Here is a 15,748-nt window from a genome sequence, read left to right as displayed (position 1 = left end):
TAGATCACAGGAACGTGAGATGGCTTGGGGAAGCTGTCATCTTGTAGTGGATCGATCATGTCATGATGACCGATTTTAAAGATTGAAATACCTCATACTTTCAGTTTCATAAATGTGTGTCAGGCTATTCTTGGAGTATGTTTAATTGTTATTGGGGTAACATGTTAGGTCCCGTCCGGCTTGCAGATGCAACTTAAAACGAGTGTAGAAATACATTAACCCTTAACCTGCATTCAATTACATTTATAAGGCCATAAAAACAGTTTGTTCAAAAATACATTAAATGTCACCAAATGCATTCCATTGTACAATGTACATCAAGCACATAATGGCATTCAATGTGTACACAATAGCATTGAAAGCAAATGCATTTGAATCAAGGTGACAGAGGTAATCGCGGCCTAGGTGGCGATTATATTTGATCTCCCTCGCCTAGTACGCAGGAGGCAGTGGGTTCGAACCCAGACAATGACGATGCCTGTTGGATATTGGAGTCTGCGTGTTCTATCGTTCCGTGGAGGCTGCGTGAGGATTTCTCTGGGTTCCTCCGGTTTTTTGCCCTCCACACTTTAAAGCGTGAGTTTAGATTATTTATGCTGCAACTTTAAATTATTGCATATGATGATGATGATAAGCCCCTCTGTTGAGCTATCATGTGTAGCCAGGTCACTTCTGAAGAAGACATACTATCTCAGTGGGCTTTACCTGGGATATAAAACAGTTGAGGTTAATGCCAGTTATTCCAGAGTACCTTGCCCGTTGCTTCCTTCTGCTAGGAGCAAATTCTATTTTTATTTACATTAATTCATTATCCCACGAAATAATTTCGTGTTTACACACCGCACCAGGTATCTCATTTGAGGCTGAGTCGACCTAGGGGAGGCCCAGGACCGGTTCCAAATAATCGTTACTGGCGTTGGTGGCCGTGAGCGGGAATCGAACTCGGGTCTCTGCCGGGTTCGTAGCGCTAACCACTGCACCACCGCTCCCCACACACACGCGCGCGCAGTCAGCGCACGAATGAAAAAGGCAGCTGGCGTTTATAGAAGAGGGTGGAAACTTTGAGAAGATTTGTTGCCTTTGTGCACGGAAGGGGATGTGCCGAGATGTTTACTTGGGCTGCAGACAGCTGAGCTCAGCCAGTTGTGTGGGTGGGTGGATGAGCAATGCATGCAGGGTGATCCAGTCCCGCATACCCTGCTAAAATACCAGGAGGGACATCGATTTTCAGCTCTACGTATATTGCACACGATAAAAACGTATATAAAATAGATTCCTGAGCATATGTGTTTGTAACTGTGTCTGTATGTGCAGTGCAGTCCTACATATATGCATGGTATTTATAGATTGTATTCCAATCAACTTGCTAAGAAAGGAGGGGCATTAGACATCATTAGTGGAGTGTGTATTGTACACGGACCATCCTGTACAGACTGAGGCCGCAGGTTTAAAATCACCGCGAGTGCGTGATGATTATCTGGGAAGCTAAGCAGGTTGTATTTTGAGCCTGGATAGTGGACTCGTCCAGCAGTGCATTGGCAAAGCGCTATTTTACGTTACAGAGTGGTCCAGATGACTTGTGACCCCCCCCCCACATGTAATTATCTAAAACGTAACATAACAAAGTGGGATTTATTTAAAACCGAAATTAATATGCAAAACAACAAAAACATCTTACTCGTCAATTAATTGCGGGTCACAAGACATCCGGGCCCACCTGCACTACGCGTTGTGCGCATGAAGCGCGTGATCCTGCCAGGCCGCTACAACCACCGCGATGTAAAACAAATACAATAAATAAACACATGTTGGGGATTCTACATGGTGGGGGGGGGGGTACATTAGACCCCCTAATGTAACATGTTGTAGGGGCAGGAGGGGAGTGGCGATGCCGATGCTATCCTGGAAGCGGTGGGTGGGGGTGCCGGGCAGGGAGCGGAATGAGTTCAACTCCCCCTGACGCATTCCGGAGTCACGTGACGCGGCACCACCACCAGCAGCGCCGCCGCATCATCATCTCGCTCTCTCATCCCTTCTCCGCACACTCCTCCTCTCTCACCCCCCACTCACCTCCCTCCGTCTCACTCCCCTCTTTCTCTCCCACTCACTCACTCACTCTTCCCCTCACTCACTCATCCACCAACATCCATCATTGCCACCCCCGGCGCTTGTAAGAAGCAGCGGCAGCAATCCTCGTAGCAGCAATTTCAGTGGCGTCGGCGTTTGAAGCGCTGCGCTCTCCGCATCAAACGGCAGCAGCAGCAGCAGCCGCCGCCGTGCGGGTAGCGGTGACTGTGGCGATGCCGAGACTGCTGCGCTCCTGAGATGTAAACAGCAGCCGCAGCAGCAGCGTCAATGACTCTCATCCCCATGTCGCGCTGCTCTTCTTGTTGACATGCTGACGACGACGATGATGATGATGCCGATGCTGTTGTTGATGTAGCGGCAGCAGCAGCGGTAGTAGTCGCAGCCGTGGGTTCTTTACTGCCTTCCTTCGCCGAAGAGGAATGAACAACTCCACGAGACCGCTCCACACGCCACAAAAACAACATTCCTGCTCCTGCTGCTGTAGCTGCTCCTGCTGCTGCAGCTGTAGCAGCAGCAGCACCGGGCTGATCCCCTCGCGAGGTGAGTCTCCGTGTGTCCTTCCACTCAACTCGCTGCGTCTCTGCCTCTTAACCATGGCCGTCACTGCGCTGTCTGGCTTGGTATGTCGTGTGGGGGGGGGGGGGCATTGCTGTGGCTTGTTATGTGTTCCGTAATGTAGGGGCCAAGTCAGTCCTTGATTGATCCACTGCTGGATGATGGTGGTGGTGGTGGGCACGGTCACTTCACCCCTTCCGCACGCCGTCGTTGTCGTGATGATGGTGGTGAGGGTGATTCACCATATTTTACCACTCTGGTCAGTGCGGGCTGGCGAAGTGTGGCGAGGGGGGTGGGTGGGCAGGTCCAGGGCCGGTTCGGATATTGCCACTGATGTGTGCCGTGGGCGGGGAATCGAACTCGGGTGGCCCCGGGTTCGTAGGCGCAGTGTGCTGACCACTGCGCCACCGCTCCACTCGGCTCATGCCAATAGGCATTTTAAATGTCAAACTCGCAACGTGATGATGGTTATAATTATTATCAACAACAACAAAACGTTCAATAACTCCGTGGCCTTAAAAGGTTTAATCATAAATGTAGTCGGCGACGTTTCGGGCAATGACCCTTAATTGTACATAAATTGAAAGGACGAGAGAGATGGGAGTTGGGGTACGATGGCAATCGCCAGCAGTGTTGACAATGGCGTGGTCTCGCTGTTTTGACATTTGAACCTGATGGCGTTACCCCGGGGTCCCATAGTACCCCGGCTCTCGCATAATGTCCGTGATGCAGTCATTCTGAGTCTGTTGATGGTCGGCGACGCGGCAATCGACTCATCTCGACGAGCTGTGCACGATGATGCACCACCACGGTGCGTATCGCGAGCGTTCAGGGTTTCGGCGCAATCGTCCTCGCTGCGTTTCGACATCGCGGAGTGGCACCGATTTCGGATCGATTGGTACCCCAGTCGCGGAGTGAAGTACACACACCCCTGGACAAAAATAGTGTCCCAGAAATAACATGTTTAATTGCCTCGGCCATTTTGTGTTATTTTGTACCCCGGGGTACCGCCATAAGGATCACTTACCGATAAGGTCTGGCTGTATCAGAGGTTCAAATGGCATTCATTGTCCGTGACAACAAAAATCCATTTCAACTTCCACATAATTATATAAATATACGCCCTTGCTGGTTTGCACTCCTTTTAAAGAGATATATATACATGTGGGATGAACGCTCCCCATGAGAATACAGGAATTCCTTCAGACGTGTCAGCTGTGATTTCACTCCATTCCCGTGTTCTACATTAAATATAGACGCCCCGTAGGATCGTGGTGTGTGGCTGGGGCGTGAGCCTAATCTTAGCATGCAAGCTTCACAATATGTTTTCATTTAGACAGGAATTCTGGAAAGGCTGCAACAACGGGGGGGGGGGGGGGGGTGTAGAGGCCGTTTGATCGCCGCATTAAAGCATAGTTCTGCCTATGCTCATTGTTATTAGAAAAATATGCTGCAAATTATTTGACCCGATTCCAAACACACGCAGAACCCATGTTAAACGCCGTGGCAGACGTGCACGTAACGGTATCTGGACATTGCGGTGGCATGATGAGATTACTTGTGGGAGACAGCCGTAATAATTGATCTAGAAAATCTTGCAAAGATGGCCAAAAAGAGGGTTACCGCCACAACCCTCCCTGTCGAGGCGTTAACGAGCGGCGTTGCGTGGCGCGCGTGTTGATTGTGCGGCTGTGGCGGCTTTGATGTTGCCGTGCTCCTGGGGAAGGGGAGCGGTGGTGTAGCGGTTAGCGCTACGCAGCGCTACGAACCTGGCCACCCGAGTTCGATTCCCGCTCGCGGCCAACGCCAGTGACGATTAATTATCCGAACCGGTGTTGGGCCTCCCCTAGGCCGACTCGGCCTCAAATGAGTACCCTTTGCGGTGTGCTAAAACATCGCCACTGGGGAGACAAAGACGGCCGGGCGTGGTGTTGGCCACCCACCCCCTCGTGTGCCGTGCCGGTAGCCTTCATATGTGCTTACTGCTAGCAATTTCCCCGATAGTCTGTTCCGGCTACACGTGGGATCTTTGTCGTTGATGTCGGCATCCTCCTGGGAGCTCCGCAATGCCTCGAGGACCCTGAGAGCTCGAGATCTTCGTTTGTTGCTCGCGGTCGTGCTCGCAGAATGTCGCTCTCGTAGCAAAGAGCTCACATGAGCCTGGCACGTACGTGCTGAATAAATGCACGACACATGGACGGTCTTCACGGTGTCGAGGTGACTGACACTGGAACTCCTCCAACGGTTTTGGAGAAGTGGCCACATGTTGATGTACGTATGTTGAACTTCTTTCGCACCGTACAATTAGCCAACCGTGCAATTAACGGAAATGCCCCGCACAGAGGGTGGAACAAATAATGCCAGAACAACAAAAATAAATATTTTAGAGGCTGCGTAACGTTTGTGATTGGCCCAATCATAGCAATTACCCTCTTGCTCGAAGACGTCTCAACTCGACCCAAAGGTTGGTCGCCGAGGAATGGAACGTGTCAGAGAGGGCGTACACTGTGGAGATGGAGCAGAGGAATCGTCTACAAAGTATCCTGCATTGCGGCACTGTAATAGAATGCGACGGCTTGGTTTGAGGCCTTCATCCAGCTGTCGATTGGTCTTGGCTGATGATGGTGATGACGACGACAATGATGCTAGCCATTGTTTTTGTTCCCATTGTTTCCGTGGCAGTCGGAATAAGATGGTCGCCGCACGTTGTGGGACTCTGAGAGCGGCTGGTGGTGTGTGGTGGTGTGTGGTGTGTGTGTGGTGTGTGTGGTGGTGTGTGTGTGTACGTGCCCCGGTCGTACTGCGTGCAGTGCACGCATGTGCACGGCAAAGGCTTATTATGTAACACATTTTCTGTATTTAGCAAGGCAGGGTACTGCTGTTGCACGACTGGCAGATTCTTCACGGGACATGATTTTTTTTAGGCCAGCATACACACGGGCACAAGCACAACGCTATTTAAGATGGGCGGTTCAGGGCAACTTACCTCCCGATATCCACAATACCATGAACGCCAAGCGTTTTAAGAGGATGACTTAAGCCCTTTTTACCAACAGAAAACTCCCCCATAAATTACAGACACCACACTGTAAATATGCAAAGCGCGGCCTACATTACACGTACAATGTACATACTTTCCAGTTGCTTATTCACTGATTTAAAATTATAATCAGTTGAGCATAACGGCATATATGCAGCTTACGCAAGTGACGCCAGAGTTCCTGAGCCTTGGCCTTGTCATTGACCTATTTTATGGGAAACTCTCTGCAGTCTTTGTCAAAGGTGGAGGTCGTTCACGACTGCACTGCCACAGCTGAAAGGCTACAACCGGGTGACCCTGTTACGTAGAAATTGACCTGAGATTAAATTAATCATCATGAATCACGATCAAATCCACTGCTGGATCAAGGCCTCCCCAAGCCACCACGACCCTGCCGATGCACCAATCCACCCACAGCGCCTGCACGTGGACTGATTTCATCGCTTCGTCTACACTCGGAGATTTGGCTGTCGCCTGATGATGGGTTCACTCTCCAACACAGCCGTGTGCTGTACGAGCAACGAATTGGAATGTTTTGTTTACGTGACAAACCTCACTAATTGGCACACCGGTTGTGTGTTGGAGAATGAACCCCACACAACATTTACAATTCGAGTAGCGTGATGTTTCGCCGGTAATTACAGCCAGCCTCACCAGGCGGAAATCCTCCTGTTTCAGTCTAAAAAGAACCCTGTTATGGATATTATTATTGGTCGTGAAAGCCGAAGTATTTAATTATCAAGTTGAGCTTTCTAAACTCCAACTTGCTCACATCTATCTTTTTATGTCAATTCTTGTTATTTTGATCCATCTTAAATAGCTGTCCCAGGTGAACATATTCTGCTGTTTCCAGTTGTTGTTTTTGATGTAAAATGAGCACAGTACTTACCCATGTGTTTGCACAACTACTCTGTGCATAAACGTATGTCCGACACTAAACGTAACACCGGAGTGAACTTAGTTATCTGAAACCTAAGCAATAGTGTCCCCCTGCTCGAATTGACATTGGGTTGGCGCTCAACTTTATTGGTGGATCTGGGTTATAGGTGGACATTCCACATTCCTATGGCTAGGATTGGACTATATGTAGCATAACCGCTAGTGACTTGGCCACAAAGCGATGCGTTAGCAATCCCAGAGGGACCACGAGCTGACTTCATTCCTGCCCAAGGATTAGAACTTTTAACCCACCAAATGTGAGTCGTGCTGTCTAACAACAGCACTGTGTGGCTAGAAACCGAATTTCCTCACAGTACATCCATAATCCTAGCCTGGGTTCAAATCCCACGGTTTTTGTACTTTTGAGGGCAGCCAGTTTTTCGAGCCCTGTAGGCCTCCTCATTTATATCAGCATCTTATCCGCAAATCTTCCTATCCACTGCTGGCAGTGGATTTACAATTGTTGTTATTGCTATCTGCAGACCACTGATACATTTTAATTTGAGTTGATTTGTAGATTTTCCACAAAAATGTGCATCTACCCTGATAAAGACCTTGCTGGAGTCGCCATCGTGCAGCGTGTCCACATGTCACGTGCTTATTGTTGCCGTACGGCTGCTGATGTAGATGTCACGCTCAGGTGGTCAAGTCAGACAGCCGCGTCAGGAGCAGCGAAGTGCATCGTCGCTGTGATGTCTCCTTCGGGCAATGCGTCATTAGACCTTGTATACTGTCTGTTCTGGATCACCACAGTCGCACACTCCTGGAGAGTTTTACATTTTACATTTTTTCATCGGGTATCCGCATCTGCCACGCTTCATGTCGATGGCCTGAAATAACGTGTTCTATTATCTGAGCATTAAAGATATGGAAATATACCACGGTCAGTTACACGCTTATTATGGCGGCGATGGCAGAGGTGCAGCCCTGCAATCTATTGCTCACGCCACTGCTGCCAGAAGGACCTCCCACGAGAAAAGAACTCCAGAAAGGCCCCCCTTCTGGAGGATATTTGGCCTGAGAATATCCCACACTGTACCCCTCCCTCACCGTGGAAGTTCTAATTTCTACTGCTGGGGGGGGGGGGACGATGGGAAGAAGAAGGTGAGTCAGAGAGACGTCGTGCTGCTGCAATGTTGTCGCAACTGCCGCGCCGCGAGACCAACTTGAATCCGGCGACCTCTGCGGCTCTCGCAGGGCTTCACCGTGGCACGGAGGTCAGCACATCCAATGGAGGACGATGTTTGTTCAGAGAGATCAATGATGTCAGGTGGAGCAAAACTTCCTTGAGTTTGCCACTTTGGTGACCGGAGGAAGTTTCATTCTCTCCTGAGCTGCTTTTGGAAACATGTAGCAATATCGCCTGAGCTAAGTGTCGGATATATTTCCATTCTGCCAGACATTTGCGAGATATCCTATCGTGCATGTGCGTGCCAAGGTGGGCAAATGTAAAAAACTGTTATGTCTTTCGTGCATCGATCGTGATCAGGGGGTGAGTGGGTGACCATACTTCACCACTCTGGTCCGTGCGGGTGGGTGGAGGAAACGCGCCACACGTCGTTGCCCTGCCTCTCACCACGTGCTCAGGAGGCCGACTGAGGGCTACAAGGCGCTCGCTCTCTCAAGCCTCTTCACCCCTGCGAGGCTGTCAGCCCTTAGAAGTGCATCATTATCATTGCACGTTGGGACCTCTCAGTTGGTTGCAGTCTTGTTTCCATAGTTACATTGTAAGTAAATACAGCGGATTAAAAATATATATATTCCAACTACATTTTAAATGTACTGTATGGTAGTGTTGTATAGTATTTACTGAGAAATGTTGACAGCCAACAAGGCATGTTTGCAAGCGATCAGATTTGGATCACGTTGAATTGGACGTGATTCGATGTACGCAGTCCATGTTGGATTGTGCCCTGATATGATTCAATAACAACATTTTTTTTTTACAGAATTAAATATTTTGTCTCGTTTTTATATTTCACGGTAATTTAATTTGACAAATTGTGCCATCCTTGCGAGCTCGTTGTGCACAGCGTACTGTTTCCGCTGTATCGAGTTTTTATTTACACACTAGCTGTACTACCCGGCTTCGCCCGGGACTTGGATGCACCACACCCGGCCGCCTTTGTCTCCCCAGTGGCGATGTTCACACACCACACCAGTTACTCGTTTGAGGCTGAGTCAACCTAGGAGAGGCCCAGGACCGGTTCAAAGAATCGTCACCTGTGGTGGCCGTGAGCGGGAATCGAACTCGGGTCGCCGGGTTCGCAGCGTAGCGATAACCACTACACTACAATGCGTGACGCTTCCACATGCGCGGGTCACATGACAGATGTGACGTCACAGCTCACTTGCTGTGCAAAAAATATAGGCATTATTGTGCTCCCCCCCCCAAAAAAAAACACAAAAGTGTATTTTTTTAAATCATTTTTGCATGGTGTACAGTCTGGAAAATACCCACATGGCAAATTTCAAGTTTGTTGCATGTCGGGAAGTACGCTAAACATTTTGAACAGACACAAATAATCACAACTTTGCCTTTTATATATATGGAGATTGACTTTTATTTAAATGAGTCTATTCACTTGGGCTTTGCCTACTCTCTGCAATGCAGCTGACTGAAGCAAAATCGCTTTCTGCAATCGAAATCCTTTTTTTATCCTCAACCCTGTTACCCGTGACTTCTGTCGGGTCCTGCAGGATGTATAGGGTCCAATGAAACTCCCCATAACCGCATCCCACATTCTTTCCTTTTATCCACATTATTTGGACATAGATGCAGTGTGTGATAGTATTACGGATAACAGGATGCGTGATGTTCATACCCCCCCCGCCCCCCAACATTACTGCGGATATTTTTGTTATCTTATCCATGATGATGCTATTGAGTAATTTATATTCTGTGAAGATACTGTAATTAGAGCAGCAGCAACTTTAGCTATTACAAAATGTTATGCATTTTCTATCCCGTAACATATCTCGGTCCAGCCCTGTACTTGTACGTGTTTATAATTTATGCGGTATTGTGATGAATCATCCTTGTGCATCACTGCTTATTATTGCATCACTGCTCGGTCTGTAGCCAGCACTGCTGCCTGCTTGCTTGCTGCTTTGCTCCGGCTTCTCGCGACACGGCCTTGAGATGCACACACACACACGCACACACACACGCACACACACACACGCACACACACACACGCACACACACACACGCGCACACACACACGCACACACACACGCACACACACACGCACACACACGCACGCACACACGCGCACACACACACGCGCACACACACACGCGCACACACACACGCGCACACACACACGCGCGCACACACACACGCGCACACACACACGCGCACACACACACGCGCACACACACACACGCACACACACACACGCACACACACACACGCACACACACACACGCACACACACACACACGCACACACACACACACACGCACACACCCACACACGCACACACCCACACACGCACACACACACACGCACACACACGCACACACACACACGCGCACACAAAAACCCCACAATTGTGACTGCCACCGGTGCTGGCTCGCGGTTTCGCAAGTAGAGCAATAGGCTTACTCTGTGGCAGTCCATTGAATAATTATTTGAAAGCCCTCAATTGCAGGCTGTCCATACTGATACCTTGCCAACCACGACAAGCCACAATTTACCAAAGAAAAGCGAGAGCCACGAGTGGGATATGTAGGGTGAGTGCTCGCTCTTTAAATCTTCGCCCGCCCTCGAGCGTGCAAGAGGAAGGGATGCATGTGGCTCCCTCGCCTCTATTCCCAAACATGGGCATGGCACTTTTTGAAGCGGAGGTCAAACGGATGAATGTAAAGGACGTCCAATTCTCGTGCTGGAGTTTCAGTGGGCGGTCGCGACGGGTGACTGAAATGTCAGATATTGTTCGACTTTTGGGACGATTGCACTCGTCACGAAGTGTCATTCGAACGCGTAAGTAAACGAGAGGCACGATTTTGTTTTCGTCTTCTTCGCGCAGCCATTTATGCCGAAGAGTCCTTCACGACAGTACGCACTCGGATGCTTACATTTATTAAACATTCCATATCCGGCCACTGCTTTCGCTTACATTTGTTCAATTGCAGTACTTTGGGCATCTGAATAATGATTTGATTTTCCATTACAGGATTTAAATCAATTAGCAAGGTATTATCAGTGCAGGTCCTAATCGCAGGACCGTATCACGTGTTGTATGCCCGCACTTGTTCCACTATAATTTAGCTTTATTTTCAAGACGTGTGTATGAGCTCGACTGAATATTTAAGTTGTCAGTTCCCATGGTGAAATAATAATATTATTTATGAAACATCGCCCGTGAATGTCATTAGTCGATTGAAATCGAATGACGTAGCCACATATGCTGTCAAATTAGGTGGGCGGCAAACGCTAAATAGCCAGGATTCATTGCTTATTTTACATAATGCCTTCGAATTATCTATGTGGAATCCTTATTACAAAAGGGCGTGCAGATTGTCTGCACCGTGCTTTAAAGGCTCGTGCGCCCGGTGTTTGGAATAAAAAAAATATATAAGACATATGTAAAAAAAACAGGCGTAGATACACATTTCTGGGGCAATCAAAAAAGGTCCCATTTTGTAGCTGCTCACCCCGAGCTATGAATGCTCTGATACGTGTGGCATTGTCTTTCTGCTGTTCCCCTTTTGGCGTTCTCTGGTCTGACACTGGTGAGACTAGGCCATAAAGAAGGTTCCTGTCTGGCGTAGGCCAATCGGTTTCAAAGACAATGTATATATTATTATTATCAGAACATGTTTGTTTGCATGTTCACCACTAGTACATGTGGTTAATGCGGACTTGACTCCTTGCAAAATGTTTCTATTTGGTGTTTGAACATTTTAACACCACCTGTTTTATTTTCAGAATGGGTAACAGCTATTCTTATTTTTGTTCAATCAAAAACTATTTTGTTTCGGAATGTTTGCTGTTGTACCCCCCCTCCTCCCTCCACAAAAAGACATGTGATATCGTGTGGCATTGAGTGACGTCGCTTTTTGCGAACGTGAAGACACCCACATATGTGTGGCGTCACGTACATGATCAGAAGATGCAAAAAATATCGGACATCTTCCTTACGTCTTCAAATCCGAAAACGCATCCCAAACGCATAAATAATCGTGTACACAGTCCATACAGCATAGCTATAGCCATATGTATGGTACATACATGGGGCACAGTAGACATAGGCACTCCATAACTAATTACTGTCGGAATGATAGGGTAAAGTTGTGTTTATTATAAGGCCCTTTATTTGGTATAGGTTGCACGTACACATGTCCTGTGCTGTCGACAGGCGGTCAATATTGGGCTGGGCCAGCAGGTGGCTTGGCAGGGCTCTTCAGTCGGAGTGGTAACGCTCGTACGCTCACCAGCCACATGAATAATCTTGTAATTACTTGATATATTTATAGAGCGCATTCACTGGAGGCGCTTGACATAGTTACAACAGCAACAACAAACCGGTGACAGAATAGAACGATGCAGATGGCAGGGGAGTGGAACGAGTTTATTTAGGAATGAGTGACCGCGATACAGGGATACCTTGGGGGGGGGCGGTCACGAAAGGGCAGGGGAGGGATGGGGGAAGCAGTGGAGGGCACGAGGGGAGGGATTGGGGAAGCAGTGGAGGGCACGAGGGGAGGGATGGGGGAAGCAGTGGAGGGCACGAGGGGAGGGATGGTGGAAGCAGTGGAGGGCACGAGGGGAGGGATGGGGGAAGCAGTGGAGGGCACGAGGGGAGGGATGGGGGAAGCAGTGGAGGGCACGAGGGGAGGGATGGGGGAAGCAGTGGAGGGCACGAGGGGAGGGATGGGGGAAGCAGTGGAGGGCACGAGGGGGGGGATGGGGGAAGCAGTGGGGGGCACGAGGGGAGGGAAGAGAATGGGCGCTCTAAGAGAGGAATGGACGGATGTTCAGGAGGGAAACTGCGTAATGTCTGGGTATGAAGTGCAATATCGCACTAAAACCGATTCCGCCATAGCACAGGTGTTTCATAATAGAGGTGTTTGGGTTATATCGCGTAAATATGAAAATATAAAAAACTAAATATTTTAAAAACCTATTATGGATGATATTGGTCGCGAAAGGCTACGTGTTAAACATACAGGTGTTTTTTTGGGTTAGATCGCGTGAATATAAATGTGTCGTTAAACCCGCCACCACCCGACACAGCCAACTAGTAAGGTTTGTCACGTAAACGGAACATGCCAAGTCGTCACTAGTACAGCACACCGGTGTGTTGGAAAGCCAAGCCACAACATTCACAATCTGAGTACGACGCTTCGCCAGTAGTTACAAACGGCATCATCAGGCGGCAGCCAGATTTGTGCCTACGTGTTAAACAAACCGATTCAGATTTTAGTGTTTTACCAAATGCAATTTTGGATTGACTTCTGAAAAATGTTACGTTTTTGTTTTAAATCAATTGATCTATGAATGAGTTTGACATCTATACAGAGGAAGAGGATGGGCAATGGAGGAGAGGCGTTAACGGAGACCTGACAGCAGGCCTCGCTGGGTGTGAAATCCACGTGGGTTTGCGTCGCTCAGATTTTTTTAGAAAGTCTGTTTTGTTGCCACGGTCCGTCTGGGGCCCCTCGTCTCTTGACTTCGAATGTGCAGCGGCGCGGTAGATTGGCACGCGCTCTAATGCGGAGCGCATTCGGAAAGGTTTTCGCGTTCCCGTTTCAGCAGATGAAAAACAAATGCAACGCACTTTTGGTGAGAGCTGTTGAAATCGCGGTACAAACATGCCCAATAAATGTTATTGCAAATAAAATATATTAAGGAGGTGCAATTGCCTTTCTCGGTGGCTATTATAACTGTTTACAAGTTGACGCTGCGCAGTGTGTTAATTTCGTAAACAATCTCACTGCTGCTTTTTCTCCCTCCATCGGGGTAAATGCCGCGGTGGCATTTTACGATGCCCTTGAGGATTTGCTTGAGACCCGAAAAAGACAACGACAAAAAACGTTGAGAAAAATTGTTTTTGAAGCAATTGTGCTGCTCTGCACTTCGTATCTTACCGGTCTGGGTCTTGTGGATGGGAAGCAGATGGATAAGAGCCGCTGAGATTCTATTGTAACCATTCTCTTCGTTGCCTCTATAAGCATCATCAACGAAACTTGCCGATCGCTCAATGTTTTTTTTACAAATCAAAGAACGTGTCATAAACGTACGTTTGTTCATACAAGTGCACGGCTTTGCACAGCACCCATCGACGATTCCGCTGTCGTTTAGAGCGATGATTTATCTGAGGCTAATTTATGGATGGGGAGGGGGGGGTCTTGGTAGCACCGTCAAGCAAGCCTCAGAACGGTGTGGAGCACGTGTCACGGTGCAGAGGCAGCACCGTTGAGACGCCAGAGGCTGCAGTCTGGGTGGTCACCCCAGACCAGCGCGTCTCAAACACGGGGTCGTGACCCCCCCTCGGGGGTCGTGAAAGGCAATCCAAGGGTGCAGGGAGGGTCTGTTTGTCTCGCTCGGTCTCTCTCCCCGTGTCACTCACTCTCCATGTCACTCTCCCCAAGCGTCTCTCTCTCCATGTGTTTCTCACTCCCCATGTCTCACTCCCCATGTCTCTCACATTCCATGTCGTCCTCTCCCCATGGCTTACACTCTCCCAATGTCTCTCTCTCCCAATGTCTCACTCCCCATGTCTCACTCCCCATGTCGCCTTCTCTCCACGTCTCTCACTCTCCACGTCTCTCACTCCCCATGTATCTCCCTTCCCATGTCTCTCCCCTCCCCATGTCTGACTCTCCTATACAGTATGTGCGCATGTCTCTCTCTCTACAGGTCTCTCTCCCCATGTCTCTCACTCCATAAGTCTCTCACTCGATAAGTCTCTCACTCCCCATGTATCTCTCTCCTCATATTTATATGTCCATGTCTTTCTCTCCCCGCGTCTCTCCCTATGTCTCTCCTCATTCTCTCTCTCCCCATGGCTCTCTCTTCCATTGTCTTTCACTCACCATGTCTCTGTCTCCCCATGTCTCTTTCCCCATGTCACCCTCTCCCCATGGCTTACACTCTCCATGTCTCTCACTCTCCATAAGTCTCTCACTGCATGTCTCTCCATCCAGCCGTCTCTCTCCCTCCAAACGTCTCTCTCTCCCCATGTCGCTCACCTCCCCGTGTCTCACTCTCCTATACAGTATATGCCCATGTGAATTTATGAATGTTCGTGTGCGTGAGATGCCTGTACGTGTGCAAGTGGCGCAGAGGTCAGCGCACTGCGTTACGAACCCCGGTGGCCTGACTTTGATTCTCATTCACGACCAATAACAGTGCCAGCGAATGTTTAAAGGGATCCTGAGCCTCCCCTACTGCAACTCAGCCTTAAATTAGTACCTGGTGCAGTGGTTAAACATCCGCGCTGGGGAGACAAAGGCAGTCGGACGTGGTGCTGGCCACCCACCCTCTTGTGTACCGTTCCCACCTTCGGAGGTGGTCGCTAACAGCACTTGCCCCAGAAGTCTGTTAAGGCGAAATGAGGGGATCTTTGTCCTTGTCCGGATATCAAGAGTTTGAGACACACTGCCCGAGCTCGACAAAGCCAGGTTCCTTACGTGTTTGTATGAGTTTGGGTGGTTTGTTTACCTTTCTTGCACTTTGCACTACCATCGTGTTTTGTATTGTTTCTTGTTGGGACGTTCTTACCTGCCTCTACTGGACATCTGTGAAAAAGAGCATGATAGCTCCTCCAGTCTAAATGAATCTGAACTGCATTGTACACAGCGAGGGAATGTGTGGTCCCGTGGGTAACCCACGTGAGAGATTTATCCCCAATCTGTGAGATCCAAAAGGTCTGAGCTAAGAAATCTTTAAGAAAACGACGTGAGATTGACTGCCATCTGGTGGGCGAGATGTTCGGTGTTTGAGAAGATTGTATTTAGTTTAACACGCAGGCTTGTGGGTTTTACTCCCCGACACACCGGTGTGCTGTCCCAGCAACAAATTGGCATGTTTTGTGTACTTCATAAACCTCACTAATTGGCCGTGGCGGGTGGTGGCGGGTTTAACGACACATTTATGGACACGCAGTCTAATCC

General features: G+C 48.9%; 1 protein-coding gene across 3 annotated transcripts in view; it reads left to right on the top strand.

Moving 5' to 3' along the window:
- The first annotated feature begins 1,886 nt into the window (after positions 1–1,886).
- Positions 1,887–15,748, top strand: part of LOC144945649 (prickle-like protein 2) — a 40,917-nt gene continuing 27,055 nt past the window's right edge. For 2 of the 3 annotated variants that reach the window (XM_078874200.1, XM_078874201.1), the window contains exon 1: positions 1,887–2,628. The gene's annotated coding sequence lies outside the window, so the exon portion shown is untranslated. Of the gene's footprint in view, positions 2,629–2,744; positions 2,871–15,748 lie in introns of those variants that run through there. The other variant, XM_078874203.1, reaches the window with a different exon arrangement.

The sequence above is a fragment of the Lampetra fluviatilis genome, chromosome 38 (genome assembly GCF_964198595.1).
Source record: "Lampetra fluviatilis chromosome 38, kcLamFluv1.1, whole genome shotgun sequence".
Classification (NCBI taxonomy): Eukaryota; Metazoa; Chordata; class Hyperoartia; order Petromyzontiformes; family Petromyzontidae; genus Lampetra; species Lampetra fluviatilis.
This window is presented reverse-complemented; position numbering and strand designations above follow the sequence as displayed.